Source organism: Vulpes vulpes, chromosome 1, assembly GCF_048418805.1.
Source record: "Vulpes vulpes isolate BD-2025 chromosome 1, VulVul3, whole genome shotgun sequence".
NCBI classification, from domain to species: Eukaryota; Metazoa; Chordata; class Mammalia; order Carnivora; family Canidae; genus Vulpes; species Vulpes vulpes.
In genome coordinates, this window is record NC_132780.1 from 32,569,173 (window position 1) to 32,581,626 (window position 12,454).

At 38.3% G+C, this 12,454-nt stretch overlaps 1 protein-coding gene across 3 annotated transcripts in view; it reads left to right on the forward strand.

Moving 5' to 3' along the window:
- The window catches only part of ZNG1A (Zn regulated GTPase metalloprotein activator 1A), a 59,751-nt gene that overhangs the window by 9,747 nt on the left and 37,550 nt on the right, over positions 1–12,454 (forward strand). The gene's annotated exons all lie outside the window — the stretch shown is intronic.

Below are 12,454 nucleotides of genomic sequence, written 5' to 3' on the forward strand. Positions count from 1 at the left end.
AGCCCTTCAGGGGATTCTGATACATTCATAAATTTGGGAAGCCCTGCTCTGTGTGCTTCTGAATGCTGTATAAACATACAGAAATAATTTTATAAAAATGTGATTGTGTTGTTTGTGCTACTCTTAATAATTATTAATTTAGTTTTACTTCAATCTTAAAGAGCACTTGGAGGCAGTTCAAGATGGCAGCTTAGGAGAGTTGGAGATGGAGGTGTGATCTTGCCAAAAACTTCACCCCTCATGCAGCAACTCACAGTAGGGAATTTACAGGTCTGGAGTCTTTCTTGACATGAGGAGGGACAGGTTTATACCCCACTTTGGGTATGCCAGTCCTTGGAGTCTGCACTGGAGAGACAAGGCCCCCTAGATGGATTTGGAAACCAAAGGGGCTTGTGTACAGTAGACCTTGGGGGCTCTGGGGAATCTGAGATACTCCTTTTGAGGGGCTCACACGTAAGCACACTCACCTTGGAATCCAGTGCAAAGGCAGTGGTTTGAAAAGTGACTAGTGTGAAGTGATTTATATGTGAAGATTCATTTGCTAATTCTAAAGTGTTTGCCGGAATAGTTGGGACCAGTTGGGACAGAGGTGCTTGTGAGAACCATTTTTGTGCTCTCCTTCCACTTTGCTAGTGTAGTCAGTCATGGTGGACACAGTCTCCCTAAAGCCATGAGTGTGTGCCCCATCCCCAGCCATCCCCCTGCCTCACTAAAGCTTTGAGAGTATCCTGACCATATTGTTCTCCTACGTCCCTAAAGCCATGGATGTGCCCCATCCCCAGTACTCTTTCAGCCTTGCTAAAGCCCGCCTTTGAGTGCAGTCCACAGAGGGAATGCCCGTTAACCAACTGTCCCTGGTGGCCAGACGGGCTTGAATTTCTGGGCCCCATGGAGCTATAATAGGAAGGTAGTTTGGGGAAGGCTACCATACCCAAGGCACTACAGAGACAGCAGGCTGAAATACACCACTAGCCTACCTGTGAAAAAGGCCCATCTCGTTGTCCTGGAGCTCCAGCCTAGGGATAGGCTTCAGAGGTGCTCTCGAAAGGTAGGCAAGGAGACAACACCATCTTTGATCTCCTTTGGCTCAACACAGCTTGCTGATACTTCCAAAAAGTTTATACACTTGTCTGAAGCCCTGATTTTTGCAGCTGGAGTTCAGGAGACCCCTCTAGATCTCTTGGGCTGGAGATCAGCAGGGTTTACAGTTATGGGGCCCCAGGGCCATGTATTTGCATACTCCAAGAGCTCCTTCCTGTGGAACTTTCAGTCAGCCTGAAACTAGGTGCTGAGATCTCCTTTGGAACACTGGCAGGGCTTGACACACTCTCACCAAATGGGATCTATCAAGAATAATTCAGGCTAATTAGGTAATCCCAAAGTTTCAGACAACCAAGAGCTAAGGCAAGATGAATAATAAGATTTATTCACCTATATAAGCCTACTTCATCAAAAGTGGAGAGGTAACCTTTGCTTAATACATAGAAACAGAGATTCAAGGAAAATGACACAGGAATATTTTCCAAACGAAGGAGACAAAACCTCAGAAGACCTTAATGAAGTAGAGATAATTAATCGACCTGATAAAAGGTTCAAGGTAATGGTTATAAAGATGTTTACCAGAGTCAGAAGAATAGTTGAACACAGTGAGACTTCAGCAAAGGGTTAGTAAATATAAGGAAGTACCAAATACAAGTCACAGAGCTGAAGAATACAGTAACTGAACTGAAAAATACACTAGAAAGGTTCAGCATCAGAATAAATGAAGCAGAAGAATAGATCAGTGACCTGAAAGACAGGGCAATGGAACTCAGCCAAATAAAACAGCAACAACACAGTATTGATGAAGACAGCTTAAGGAACCTATGGGACAATGTCAAATGGAATAACATTCACATTACAGGGATCCCAGGGGAAAAGAAGATGAGAGGCAGAAGACTTCCCTAATCCAGGGAAGAAAACTGACATCTAGGTCTTAGAAGCACAGAATTCCAAATAAGATGAACTTAAAGACATCCACATCAAGAGACATAATAATTACAATGTCAGAATTAAAGAGGGGATCTTAAAAGCAATAAGAGAAAAACAACTTGTCAAGTACAGGGGAATACCCAAGTCACTATCAACTGATACTTCAGATGAAGCTTTACAGGCTGGAAGGGAGTGGCATGATAGATTTGAGGTGCTGAAAGGAAAAGAAACTTCCAACTAAGTATATTCTACCTGCCAGTATTGGAGAAGAGTTTACTAGACAAGCAAAAGCTAAAGGAGTTCACCACTACCCTAGCCTTACAAGAAATGTTAAAGGGACTTGCTTAAGTTGAAAAGGAAAGATACTAATAACAAAACGTGGGAAAGTAAAAATCTCACTTGTAAGGGCAAATATATAACAAAGGTAGTGGATTAACCAGTTATAAACCTACTATAGGGGAACGTGTGGGTGGCTTAGTTGGTTGAGCATCTGCCTTTGGCTCAGGTCGAGATACCAGGGTCCTGGGATTGAGTCCCACATTGGGGTCCCCATAGAGAACCTGCTTCTCCCTCTGTCTGTGTCTCCCTTTCTCTTTGTGTCTCTCATAAATAAAATCTTAAAAAAACAACAACAACCCTACAATGAAGGTTAAAAGACAAGTGGCAAACTTGTCTACAACAATTTGGTATGCACAGAGTAAGATGATGTAAAATATGTCATAAAAAACAAAATGTGGTGGGGAACAGAAATGTAGAGTTTTTATAATACATTCAGATTTAAGTTGCTATCAACTTGAAATAGGCTTGTATTTAATATGTAAGTATATATATGTAAATATATACCTAAATATATAAGTATAAATATAAGTATATAAATATAAATGTGTGTGGGTGTGTGTGTAAGTAGGTTGTTAGCTGTGAACCTCATGGTAACTACAAAGCAAAAACTTATGGTAGACGTAGAAAAGATAACGAGCAAAGATTCTAAACATTAAACTAAAGAAAGGCATCAAACCACAAGGGAAAAGAAAAAAAGAACAGAGGAACTACAAAAACAACCAGAAAATAATGAACAAAATGTCAAGAAGTATGTACCTATCAATAATTGCTTAAATGTAAATGGGCACAATCTCCAATCAAAAGATGTAACGATATACTCTTATATGTTGGCTAATTGAATTAAAAAGACCTACAGTAATAGAATAGATTTTTTAAAAAAGGCTCATTTATATATTTGCCCATAAGAGATTCACTTCAGATCTAATGGCACAGAGACTAAAATATTTATGCATAGGAATTCCTAAATAAATCAGATATTGACAGACTTAAAGGGAAAAATGGACAGCAGTACAATAATAGTAGAAGACTTTAATACTCCACTTATATCAATGAATAGGTTATCCAGATAGAAAACCAATAACATATCAGCCTTAAAACAACATATGAGGCCAGATGGACTCATTAGGTATACAGGTAACTAACTCTTGAACAATGAGTTTGACCTGTGTGAGTGGGTCCGCTTATATACAGATTTTTTACAATATAATACTGTACATATATTTTCTGTTCCTTATGATCTTTTTTTTTTTTTTTTTAATTTATGATAGTCACAGAGAGAGAGAGAGAGAGAGGCAGAGACACAGGCAGAGGGAGAAGCAGGCTCCATGCACCGGGAGCCCGACGTGGGATTCGATCCCGGGTCTCCAGGATCGTGCCCTGGGCCAAAGGCAGACGCCAAACCGCTGCGCCACCCAGGGATCCCCTTATGATCTTCTTAATAACATTTTCTCTAGTTTTTTATAAGAATATGATATATAGTATAACCTACAAAATATGTATTAATCAACTATAGTGTCAGTATGGCTTCTAGTCAGTGATAGGCTCGTAATAGTTAAGTTTTTAGGAACACAAAGGTGACATATGGATTTTTGACTGCACAGGAGGTCAGTGCCCTAACTCTTGGATTATTCAGGGGTTAATTGTATACAAAGTATATTATCTAAAAGCCGCAGAATACACATTCTTCTCTGCATATGGGTAGGCCTTCAGGATAGGCCACACATTAGATCACAAAACAAGTCTCAGTAAACTTAAGATTGAAATCATATCAAGTATCTTCTATAACGATAGTGGTATGAAACAAACCAATTACACAAAACTGGAAAAATCATAAATACGTGAAAAATAACATACAACTGTTATAATCAATGGGTCAGTGAAGAAATCAGACAGGAAATTAAAAATGCCTTGACATAAATGGAAATACAGCATTCCAAAATCTATAGGATGCAGCAAAAGCAGTTCTAAGAGTGAAGTGCACAAAAAGATAACTCTACCTAAAGGATTTAGAAAAACAACAGATAAATGCCACAGTTGGAAAGAAATAATAAAGATTCAGAGCAGAAATAAATGAGAGACTAAAAAAATATAGAAAAGATCAATGAAAGTAAGAGCTGATTATTTTCAGAAATGAAAGAAGTTAACATAACACAGAAATCAAGGATCAAATAGACTATTCTAATGAAGTGGGTTAATTCCTAGTAATATACAGTCTCTCAAGACTTCCAATCTTCGGGCAGCCTGGGTGGCTCCGCAGTTTAGTGCCATCTTCGGCCCGGGGCGTGGTCCTGGAGTCCCGGGATTAAGTCCCACATTGGGCTCCTTGCATGGAGCCCGCTTCTCCCTCTGCCTCTTCTCTGCCTCTGTGTGTGTGTGATAAATGGATAAAGTCTTTAAAAAAAAAAAAAAGACTTCCAATCTCCATGAAGAAGTAGAAAATCTGAATAGATGCATTACTAGTAAGGAGATGTAATCTCTCTTTTTTTAAAATTTTTATTTATTTATGTATTATAGTCACAGAGAGAGAGAGAGAGAGGCAGAGACACAGGCAGAGGGAGAAGCAGGCTCCATGCACCGGGAGCCCAATGTGGGATTCGATCCCGGGTCTCCAGGATCGCGCCCTGGGCCAAAGGCAGGCGCTAAACCGCTGCGCCACCCAGGGATCCCGGAGATGTAATCTCTAATCAAAAACCTCCCAGCAAACAAGTCCAGGACCAGATGTCTTCATGGGGGAATTCTACCACATATATAAAAAAGGTGTAATACCTATTCTCAAACTATTCCAAAATATTGAAGAGGAGGGAAAGCTTCCAAACTCATGAGGCCAGCATTACTCTGAGAAGGACACCACACAAAAAAATTACAGGCTTGTATCCTTGATGAACACAGATGTAAAAATTCTCAACAAAATATTAGCAAACTGAATTGGACAATGCCTTAAAAGGATCACACACTATGATCAGTGGGATTTGTTCCTGGAATGCAAGGATGGTTTAACATCTGCAGATCAGTGTGATACACCCTATAACAAAATGAGTAACAGTCATGTGATCATCTCAAGTGGGGAGAAGCCTTTGATAAAATTTGGTGTCCATTTATGATAAAAACAAAGTGGGTATAGAGGGAATGTACTTCAATATAATAAGAGCTATATATAACAGACTCATACTCAATGGTGTCAAGCGGGAAGCTTTCCCTCTAAGATCATGAACAAAATAAGAATGCCCACTCTTGCCTGTTCTATTCAATATAGTGTTGGAAGTCCTACCCACAGCAGTAACACAAGAAAAAGATAAAAGCATCCAAATTTGAAGAAATAAAACTATTGCTACTTGCAGATGACATAATACTATATATGGAAGACCCGAAAGACCCCACCATAAATAAATAAATAAATAAATAAACTCATTCATATTGCTGTATACAAAATTGGTATACACTTATGTGTTGTGTTTCTATGCACAAATAATGAAACTGTCAGAAATTAGGAAGTCCTTGTGAAAAGCCTAACAAAGCAATGTGTATCAAATAGGATAAAATACCTAGAAATACATTTAACCAAGGAGGTGAAAGACCTGTACATTGAAAACTGTTGGATACTGATGAAAGAAGTTAAGTCACAAATAAACGGGAAGTTATTCTATGCTCTTGTCTGGGAGAACTAATACTGTTAAAATGTCCATAGTACCCAATACAATATACATGTTCAGTGTAAACTCAGAATTATATTTAATTTTTTATTTTATTTTTTTTTAAGATTTTATTTATCCATGAGAGACAGAGAGGCAGAGATATACATAGAGAGAAGCAGGTTCCCTGCAAAGAGCCCGATGTGAGACTCAATCCCAGACCCCAGGATCATGGCCTGAGCCAAAGGCAGATAGATGCTCAACCACTGAGCCACCCAGGTGTCCCTCTATCAGAATTTTAATGCTATTTTTCACAAAACTAGAACAAATAATTCCTTTAAAGATTTTTAAAAAGTAATCTATACCCAACAGGGGACTTGAATGTACAACCCTGAGATCAAGAGTCACATTGTCTACCAACTGAGACAACCCAGGCACTCCTAGAGCAAATAATTCTAAGGTTTGTGTAGAATCAGAAGATTCTGAATAGCCCAAGCAGTCTTTAGAAAGAAGAGCAAATGGAAGATATCACAGTCCAGACTTCAAACTATACTGCAAAGCTGTAGTATGAAAACAGTATGGTAATGGCATAAAAACAGACACAGATCAATGAAACAGAATAGAGAACCCAGATATAAACCCACACTTTTCTGGCCAATTAATCTATGACAAAGGAGGCAAGAATATACAAGGAAGGAAAACTGTCCCTTCAATAAATGGTAATGGGAAAACTACACCTAAATGAAAATGAAACTATACTATTGTCTTACATGATACACAAAAATTAGCTCATAATCGGTAAAATATTTGAATGTAAAGCCTGAAACCATAAAATTCCTAGAAGAGAACAGGTGGTTAGCTCCTTGACATCAGTCTTGGCATTGAATTTTTGGATCTATCTCCAAAAGCAAAGGCAACAAAAGCAAAATCAGTACGTGGGACTATATCAAACTAAAAGGCATCTGCACAGCAAAGGCAACCATCAATAAAATGAAAAGGCAATCTACTGATGGGAGAAAATATGTACAAATCCTATATCTGATAAGAGGTTAATATCCAAAATGTATAAAGAACTCAATAGCAAAAAAACCCCAAAAACAAACAGATTGAAAAGAAGGCAGAGGATCTAAACAAACATTTTTCCAAAGAATGTATACAAATGGGCAACAAGCACATGAGAAGATGCTCAACTAATTTTCAGGGAAATGCAAGTCAAAACCACAAAATGATACAACTGCATACCTATTAGAATCAAATCAACAAGAAATAAGTGTTGGTGAGGATGCATAGAAGAGGAACCCTCTACAGTTTAGTGCCGCCTGCAGCCCGGGGTGTGATCCTGGAGACCTGGGATCGAGTCCCACGTCGGGCTCCCTTCATGGAGCCTGCTTCTCCCTCTGCCTGTGTCCTCTCTAAATAAATAAATACATACATACATACATACACACATACATAATATTTTTTTAAAAAAAGAAAAGGGAACCCTTCTACACTATTGGTGGGAATGCAAATTGGTGCAACCGGTATAGAGAAACAGTATGGTGATTCCTCAGAACATTAAAAATAGAACTATCATGTGATCAGCTGTTTCACTTGTCGGTGTTTTTTTTTTTTTTTTTTTAAGAAAATGAAAACACTAATTTGAAAAGGTATTTGCACTCTTATGTTCATTGCAGCATTATTTACAATAGCCAAGATGTGGAAACAATGTGTCTGTCAATGGATGAATAAAGATGATGTGATATAGATAGATAGATAGATAGATAGATAGATAGATAGATAGAGGTAGATATAGATATATAGACAACGGCCTTGCCGTTTGCAACAACAGGGATGGACTTTGAGGGTATTATGCTATGGGAAATACATTCGATTTCACTTATCTGTGGAACCTAAGAAACAAACAAAACTCAGATACAGGGAACAAATTGATGGTTATCAATTTGGGGTTGAAGGCTGAAGCCCTGAAAGGGGTTAGAGGGCTGAAGCAGATGGAGGGAGTCAGTTATATGGTGTTGGATAGTAACTAGATTTACTGTGGTGATCACATTGTAATGCATACAAATACTGAACTGCATACAAATACTGAGTCATTATGCCATCCACCTGAAACTAAATTCCTATACCATTTTACCTTAATTAAAAATGTCTTTTGTGGGCAGCCCGGGTGGCTCAGCAGTTTAGCGCCGCCTTCAGCCCAGGGTCTGATCCTGGAGACCCAGGATCGAATCCCACGTTGGGTTCCCTGCATGGAGCCTGCTTCTCCCTCTGCCTATGCCTGTGCCTCTCTCTCTCTCTCTCTCTCTCTCTCATGATTCAATAAAATAAAATCCTTAAGAAAAAAATGTCTTTTGTATATGTGAACCACCTAATGATAGCCAACACATATTAGGTACTTCACAAATCAACTGTTAGTATCACTAGAATGAACTATCTAATAAATTGCTCAATCAAAGGTAGGAAAAAGCAAAAAAAAAAAAATATGTAATTGAAAAAGAACTTGAGAGAAATGAAGGAACCCTGAATATCAGAAAAATGTTTTTCACTGGAAGGGATAGGAGTTAAGGGGAAAAAAAGGTTTATAAAGAACATAAACAAATGGGACAAGTTGTTTTTTTGAATTCTATGTGTCAGTTCAGAGTATTTCTTGACTCCCTGATATAAAGGAGTAAGGAATGAATACTTGTTCTTATTCCCATCTCCTGGTTTTGGTGGATATATTCTATGCTGTGTTGTTAAGATTTTTTTTTAAAGGACTTTATTTTTTTGAGAGAGAGGTAACAAGAGATAACATGAGATAACAAGAGATAACATGAGAGGGAAAAGCAGACACCCCCACTGAGCGGAGTGCTGGATGTAGGGCTCAGTCCCAGGACCCCAGGATCATGACCTGAGCTGAATGCAGATGCTTAACCAACTGATCTACCCAGGCACCCCTGTTTTCAAGATTTCTAACATCTATATTCTCTCACACTTCGTTTAGTTCTGTTTTAAACCGTTTTAGTCCTCATCACCTCAGTACTGTGGCTTCTCCATTCCTGAGTTGACGAATCTCTTGATTGAGTGTATTTCAGGGTTAGGTAATTGTTTCAAGCTATAGATGGCATGTTCCTTGAGTTCTTTTTAATTTTTTAAAAGATTTATTCATTTGAGGGACGCCTGGGTGGTTCAGTGGTTGAGCATCTGCCTTTGGCTCAGGGTGTGATCCTGGAGTCACAGGATTGAGTCCCGCATTGGGAGCCTGCTTCTCCCCTTTGCCTGTGTCTCTGCCTCTCTCTGTGTCTCTCTCATAAATAAATAAAATATTTTTAAAAAATTTATTCATTTGAGAGAGAGACAGAGTCAGGAGCAGGGCAAGAGGGAGAGGGAGAGAAGATTCCAAGCGGACTCCTTGCTGAGCACGGAGCCTGACATGGGGCTCAGTGTCATGACCCTGAGATCACAACCTGAGCTGAAGCCCAGAGTTGGACAGATAGGCACGCAGGCACCAACCAGGCACCCCTCTTGCTTGAGTTCTTGCATACTTGCTTGAGAATGCTTGTCTTTTGTTTTTATACTTGAAGGATGACTAGGTATAAAATTTCCAGATCACAGGTTCCTTCTCTAAGAACATGGCAAATATTGCTCATTGATTTTGTATTTTTTGATTGGCAGGATTTCCTTTTTTATTCATTAGGAAGGATATGTGAGTGATATATTTTTTGAGCTTTAATGCTGTTGTTTCCTCTAATGCTTTGAGTATGTCTACCTGATGTTTTCATTGTTGAAAAACAACTCGGCAGGAGGTGATATCCTTAGGGAACATTTGTATTAGAATTTTGTGGTCATTATTATATTGGGGCAAGGAATGCTACTGTAGAAAAGTCTGATTTTTTTTTTTCTGCTTTCTTAAAAGTGACCTGCTTTGTCATCCAAAATGCCTGACAATTTTTTCCTTTTTATTTGGAGGTCAGTAATATAACCAAGGTACATCTATGTGTCACTCATAATTATTTTTTTCTTTACACTGTGCTCTTTAATCTGTAGGTTTCTTCATTGAGGGACATTTTCCTTATTTATTACCGTGAAGATTTTTTTGTCCAATTATTGGGTCCTATATTTTATGGTACCAGTTTTCCTATTGAATATTATCTTGTTCTCCATACCTTCTATCTTCTACTTGTTTTGTCTTTTGCTTCTTTTGCATTTACTTTAATCATCTCAGATTGGTCCTCTTTGTCAGTAATTTTGTTTTTACCAGTTTCTCTTCTGTTCCTTGATGTTTTAAAATAATTTGTTAAGTAATGATATGTTTGTTGGCTGTATGTTTATTTCTTTAGCACAAACTACCATTTCATATTATTCTGCTTTATCTTGCCCCTTAGAGTTTGTTTTTAATTGATTGTTTTGTTTTTAAGTTCTTTATTATGAATTGGCCTTTGAGAATTTTCTTTGGCTTCCCGGGTTGTTTCCTTCCAGAATGAGTTCTTTGCCATTTATATGCCTTATTCATTTCTTCAACTTTTTCCCTTTATCTTTTTTGTTTCTTCTAAGTTGTTATATAGGTGCATTGTTTTTCAGCATGTTGGTGCTTGATGTAGGAGGCTCAGAGAACATCGGCCTACTTATATATGGTGTTGATGAATTATTTTTAATATCGTACCCATCTTACCTAAACTTATTTTTCTCTTGGGCCTCAATTTGAATGCTGAATATTGCAGGGAGCAGGGGAAGGGACACAAAGAAGCAGGGTAACTGAGAAGCCAGATGGGCTATCTGACTTTTAGGCTCTGCTCCCTTAAAGTACCAACTGTTCCCCTCCTGTTTTTCCTCTAACTACTCATGAATTCCATACCTTGTGTGGATACATCCTCGAGCTTCAAACCCTTGAGTTCATTTTGCTCTGAGCCCTAGGAAGTGACGACCCCTCCTCCAAAAATGTGGAAATGGTTAGAAACTTTTACCCTTGCTTGACTTTTCCCCATATTACTTATTCCTTGCTTAGTTCCTCTTCTTTTGAAAGCTGTTTCTGATAAGTATTTGGATTTTATTAACTCTTTCCCCACAGCCACTTCTTTGTGGAGGTAGAATTAAGAATTATCAGAAGTCACATAGGACTTTCTGTTTCTTATTGAGACTATCACTCTTAAAATTTGTTACAAGAGGTTGTATATTTGGTTGTTGCTGATAACATTTAGCTTTTAAATTTTTATTTAAATTTTTATTGTAATCAGTTTTGAATAGGGAGATTTTATAATCTAGCTCAAGGTTTCTTAACCTTGACACAAATGACATTTTGGGTTGGGATAGTTCTTTTTCATAGGGGATTGACTTGTGGATTATAGATGTTTTGTTTGTTTTTGTGGTTATTGTTGTTTGCATTGTGGGATGTTTAACAGTATCCCTGGCTTCTACCCACAAATGCCAGTAGCATTCCCCTAGTTGAGACAGTTAAAAATATCTTAATGGGCAGTCCAGGTGGCTCAGCAGTTTAGCACCTGCCTTCGGCCCGGGGCATGATCCTGGAGACCCAGGATCGAGTCCCACCTGCGTGGAGCCTGCTTCTCCCTCTGCCTGTGTCTCTGCCTCTCTCTCTCTCTCTGTCTCTCTCTGTCTCTCTCTGTCTTTCATGAATGGATGAATGGGATCTTTAAAAAAAAAAAAAATATCTTCAGGCATTGCCAGATATTCCCTGGGGAGAAAAATCACCCTGGGTTTGGCACTACTGATTAACTTATTCTCTCATCTTTATTCCTCTTGCTAAACACCTGCATCTAAATTTTAAACAGTTCTTTCTTGGGTAGCTTGGTAAGTGTTACCAAAGATGCACCTCAAAAGAAAAAAAAAACCCTTATACACTCTTGCAGTTCAACTTAATACTACACGAATGTTAACTGTGTAGGACTTACAAGCTATCTGAATAGTAATCCATGAGTTAAAAAAAAAAAAAATGTTTATGAACAATGTGGAATTTTACTGCGTGAAAAAAATTAAGACCTTTTTTTTTTTTTAATGACTTCTTGTTTGGAGTAATGATACTCAGTGTAGATTTATGTTTTTCTCCCCCATTAATTAAAATCATGTTGTTAGCCAAGTAAGTGAAGAAAATTCTTATTGGCAATTCAGTTGTTTCCCGTTTAGAAGACTGACACTCTCCAGTTCTAAGCTAAATAATTGTCATGGTAAAGTAATTTCCTTGAAAAGAACAGGCATTGATTCGCCCCTGTTACTCACAAATCCTATTTCAGTCAAATTGGAAAACTATTAAGTTTTTGGGAAAAAATCAATAGGTATCAGGAAACCATTAGATCTTGTGGCCCTTGCTATATCTTGCATGAGTAATCACTGTAAACAGCTGACAGGTATTTCTCACTGTTGACACAGAGTGATGCTTGGGGGACCACATCTCTTCAGGGTAGGTGGACGGCTTCAGACACTGGAATGAGTTCAGTTATCCTTGTTTTTCCCTACTCCTCATTCTTTTAGACAGCCCTGTCACTAACTGGACCTGTGATGCTTTGAAAAATCAAATACTT